The sequence below is a fragment of the Arachis hypogaea genome, chromosome 17, assembly GCF_003086295.3.
Source record: "Arachis hypogaea cultivar Tifrunner chromosome 17, arahy.Tifrunner.gnm2.J5K5, whole genome shotgun sequence".
NCBI lineage: Eukaryota > Viridiplantae > Streptophyta > Magnoliopsida > Fabales > Fabaceae > Arachis > Arachis hypogaea.
In genome coordinates this window covers 17878674-17884149 of record NC_092052.1, presented here as the reverse complement: position 1 = coordinate 17884149, position 5476 = coordinate 17878674, and the positions used below count along the sequence as shown (strand labels likewise).

The 5476-nt window shown below is 35.0% G+C and overlaps 1 pseudogene; it reads right to left on the bottom strand.

The window, feature by feature from the left end:
• Positions 1-1235: 1235 nt before the first annotated feature.
• Positions 1236-5083, bottom strand: LOC112762923 (PH, RCC1 and FYVE domains-containing protein 1-like; annotated as a pseudogene).
• Positions 5084-5476: the final 393 nt, after the last annotated feature.

The following is a 5476-nucleotide window of genomic DNA, read 5'->3' as shown; positions in this document are numbered from 1 at the left end:
TAAAACACAAGTTACATTTTGCAGAATTATAAATTTGCAGGCCCATAATTTTGCATAACACATTATAATACAATAAGTGTGCATAATACTATTTTTTCTTTCATTTTTAAATTATTTTCTAAAAATTCTAAGACACTAATAATTTATAAACTCAGAAAATCTCTCTCAACTCACTGCCTCTTTGAAATCTTCTATATAATAATATTGTTACTACTTTCTTCTTCTCATGATTTTCTTCATAAGAGTAGTCTCTATATATAGTATTCCTAGTACTATATATATATATATATATATATATAATGAGAATAATTGCACCAGTAGGAGGTTGGTGCGTCAGCTTATTATATTAGGAACAAAGGAATATTAAAAAATCAGTAGATGTATTTATTGGTGCGTCAGCTTATTATATGCTTTGAATTATCACTTTTATGCAATTGTGAATTTTAATTTTATTCTGATTTATGTTAATTTTATACCCTCAGTAATTTTAATTTTATTGATATAGGTGTTTTTAAATTACTTCATAGTTAGTATTGCTAGAGAAGACACACAAAGCAACAGTGTTAATTTTTATTTATGTTAATTTTTATATAGTACCAATTAATTTATTAATTGTTATCTCTTTTGATTTTCAGGTTTAAATCTTGATTTGCAAATTTTTAATGATGATGAAGATGTTGAAAATGATCAAGAATAAGAGTTGAAGATTCCTTTATATCTAATATTGTAATTTCTTTATTATGATGAATCTAAATTTGTAATGATCTAACACTTTTTTTTTTAATTTCTAGTTATTTGAGCTAAGACATTGTATAAATTTTATGTTTGTATTTTAATTTATCTATGAATTTTAAGTTTTTGTCTTAATTTATATAAGAATATATAAAAATTAAAATATTTAATTTTTATAGAGGCGGGTAGGGAGTGGGGTGGGTACCCGTAGGGACGGATTCGGGTACTACAATTTACTACCCGCAGGTAGTGATGAAGTGGGTAGTACATGAGTAACAGGACGACGGGGCGGGGTCGGGTAGGATAAAAACCCGCCCTACCCGCCCCACTGCCACCCCTATTTATATGCATGCCCTGTTGTAAAAAGCTATTAAATTTAAGAATTGATGTAACTAGATACAACTTTTTGCTACACTTAGTAGATTAATGATGTTTCATTCTGTACTTTGTACTTTCATCAAAACTAGGGTGATGTTTATGCAAATCTAATTAAGATTCAAGTGCTAATTAGGTAGGTGCTGCCTCAATATTTTCTTCAATAGGTGGTGCCGCCGTGCTGGGGTGCTAGATGATGCATTAGCGTCACTTCTAGTTTGTTGACCATATCTCTGAAGTACCCTCTCTTTATTTATGTTCCACCATTCTTCTGCTTGTTGCTCATGAAACCTTCGCTTGCTGCATAAATAAATAAATAAATCATATAAAAGGTTTGAGAGGTATAGGAAGAGTTTAATTATTCTGCACTGAAGGTATACAAAAGAGTTTAACATTATGATCCAGTAAAAAGTTTGTGTAACTTGGGTGCCATGAAAAGCTTTCCAAGTGATTTATCAAAAAATCATGTTGCACACATGCTAATGTCATACAATAATTCAAACAACATATATTATTTAGTAATAGCAAAATTAAGGAATGCGTCCATGCAAATTTCTGCAACTTCTTTTTAAAAAAATGTGTTATGCATGCAGATCAAAACCAGAGAAATGGTTTAAATAATGTAGCAGCTATTTTGATCACACATTCATGTACATATTTCAAAAATGGGTATACACACCTTCACCTGAGATAGGAGAAGAATACTAATATAATTTTGTGAAGCTGACTACTATAGTGACTCATATGTTCAATACAAATCACATTGATATAGAAATTGAAAATGTAGAATTTATCAGATAAATAAGTAACTGTAGTATACCTGAATCTAACTCTCCTAAAAATTTTGATACCATTAGGCCTTACTATTAATGTCACGTAAACACCAGGCTCAAATTGTTCAATAACTTGTGTTTCTCCATCTCTTGCCAACCTTGACGTCTCCTCGGAGCTTTGTGGTTGCACTGCTGTTCTATTATCGAATACAGATGATCTATTTCTTTCTTGAAGGATATTCCCCTCATCATGCGATGGGTCCGAAGCCGCCGCTTCATGATTTTCTTCTGTATTGTGCTCTTGCATTTTTGAATCCCCAATATCTGTGGCAGGATCAGGTGCATTTTGTCGAGTAGACTCTGATATTGATAGCACGGAAAATGTTTTAGATGTCGAGTTTTCTTTCAGAAAATCTTCAGCTTGAGTAAGTGCAATTCTCAAATTTTCAGTTTCTGAAATCTCTGGTGACAACTTCTCAGCCATTTGCTTCAACTAGATTGAACAAAAAGGCAAGTCTACTTAATCAGGATGATGTACTTGAAATTCTAATCAAGGAATTTGTTCTATTTCTCATATATTCTTATTGAAGTATTTCACGCCAGTAATTTGGGCGACTAAGAATTTTTTATAAAGAAACATGATGCTCAAATACTAAAGCAGTTTGTAGTAAGAAGTGTGGAATTGAAAGTTAAGCAATCGAGACATTTACATATATAAGTCAACGATTTCAACTATATCCTTGGTAAATAGAATGAAGATACCTGAATAATAGTACACTCAAAAATTTCTAGCATTGCTTTATGCTTAGAAGACTCATCTGCTGCCAATATTGTAGCTTCCTTAATATGTTGGCAAAGCTTTTGATTTTCCACATCTTTCATATCACTTTTCTGTTTCAAACTTTGAATCTACATAAAAATAATATTCATTAACTTAATATTGGTGATCCTTGAGATTTTTCAGAGAATATGGAAAGTGAATCAACAGGAAACTTACTTGTTTCTGCAATTTTGACACTTCTTGATTCTTAAGCTCATTTGTTTTCCTCAAAACTATCAATAAGACTTCTAGAGAATCCACCAGCGCCGGAACGCGTAGGGCTTAGCCTTCTTGCATACGGGGATGCGGGCCTTGAAATGAGTGGTGGAGTTGGTGGTGGACTTGGAGTTGGAGGTATGGCAGCGATGGTAGGCTTCAAAAGATTTTGCATTATTGAACCTGTTGAACTTAAGAATGCAACATCTTTCAGTTGCACTAGTGATGGAACCTGAACAACTTGCTCTGTAGTAGTCTTGTGAATTCTTGAGAAGGGGAAGAGAGTTCTTGAAGATCTTATTTCTCCCAGGGTAAATCTTTCCCTTCCATCTATAGAAGTACGAGGTGGAGTAGTAGCTCTCCTATTAAAAATGGCACCAGAATTCGACTCAACATTTTTAATCTTAGTATAACAAGAATCACACACACGATGAGGTTTTTCGGGTGTTGGAGCCAACATTGCCTTCAATGCCTTTTTTGAACTACAACCATGGCAATGCACTAACCCACAATTATAACAATTGTGCCTTTTTCTAGTAAATCCAAATGGTTGCCTACATGCGGTACAACTAGATTGGTCAACTCCCGAAACCCGTTTATGGATGCATATGCAAGCTGTAAACTTCGACCCACACGAAATGTTTTTTACATGCCTTTCTTTCAAGGCTTCCACTATTGTTGAACCCTTCCTATCTTCTGTGTCTCCATGTCCCAATCTTCTATTGGCACTTTTCCCCCATGTATATAGTTCACTTCTTGATGTCAATACAGCCACATGATGAGATCCACATGATATTTCCTCAACATACTCACCTACCAACTTATCTTGTACTAGCATTGGTACTTTTTCATCGGACAAAGGATTTCCTAATTGACCATGTTCAGTGCCTCCCATAGTGAAAATATGACCCGATGTAGTAAGGGCAACAGTCATAGTGTTTCCACATGCTATATGGTGGAAATTTAATTCTATAAGAGATAAGACACAAGTCGGTTGAAGGTATGTTTCCTTGTTTCCATGCCCCAAATGATACTTATCACCATCACCCCAAGTGAAGAGCTTCCTTGATGAAACATTTGAACTAGACAGAAGTGTTACCTCTACAATAGCTGTAGTGTGCCATACTCCACATGCAACTTTAAGAGTCCTCAATCCACTTAATAACTGCACTTCTTTTGGATATAACACACTCTCTATCTCCATGACCTAAGACACCAAATGTTCCATCACCGAACGTAAAAGGTTTTCCATTGGCAGTTGCCAATGCCGACTGCCATGTGCCACACGCAACAGATATAACTTGATGTCCTTCTAGAGGGCCACTAACTCTCTTTGGTATCCAATGGCTAGAATCCGAACCATGGCCAAGAAGTCCAACATTATATGCACCATCACCCCAAGAATATAGCTCATCTGATGTAGTCAGAGCAGGGGCAGAGCTAGAAAAAATATTAGAGGGAGACTAAAAATATTTACACAATAAAATAATATTAAAATAAATTTTTGAGGAAGACTAAACTAAAATTTACATGTAATTTACATGTAAAAAATTAAAATTAGGAGGGCCGTTGCCCCCTTTCGCAGTATGTAGCTCCGCCTCTGAGTCAGAGCACATGTATGGTTCTCTCCACATGCAACATAATCCACATTAGTAACCGCCAAGAACTCAACAAGATGAGGTTGACCAAAATCTTTATCGATTCCATGACCAAGTCTTCCCCCAGATTCCTCTCCCTAAGTGAAAACTTCACCTTGCCTTGTAACTAAAGCAATGTGGTGGACACCAGATGCAATCTGTTGAACATCAAAAACAATATTTGTCTCTAACGGTTTAGGAAGCAAAACATCAGTCATGGGAGGGAGCTGAGTCCCAAAACTATTAGGTGAAACATCTGCCCAAATTTGTCCCCATATATAAAGATCACCTAGAGACTCGATGTCCTCTGGTCCCGATCCCCCACTTGAACAGCTAGGTGTACTTGACACACTAACACGAAAACCATCAATACTTGTCCTAGGTAGCATACTTGCTTGCTCTACTCTCTCATTTGAGCTTATTGAATGCAATGAGGTTGACAGGAAATTGAATTGACAGAGACACTGACACAAGTAATGCTTGAAGTAAACTCTAGTGCTGCACTAAAATGATGACCATTTGGAATAATATCAACCCGATCCTGAAACTAAAATTAAAAAGGCACTTGAGTTATGAAATAACAAATGACCATGTAGGATACACATAAACATCATGAATCTTAGGAAGCATGCATGTCATGAGATGGAATTATGCATGTTCTAATGGAAAAGAAATTCATAAACACCTAAGGGCTCACTCATTTAATTGATACAATTTTTAAAATAAATTGTGAGAAAAAGGACAAAATGACTATTGAATGGATTTCTGTTAGAACTTACACCACATAGTTCTTTAGTATTCCATCTATTAAGTTTTTCAGTAGAAATCAATGTCTAAATCTGCCCCAATTTTGTACTTGCACATCTACCCAAAAAAAAAATTCACTCTTCAATTTTTTTCCTCAACAAATTGAGAAAATCAAA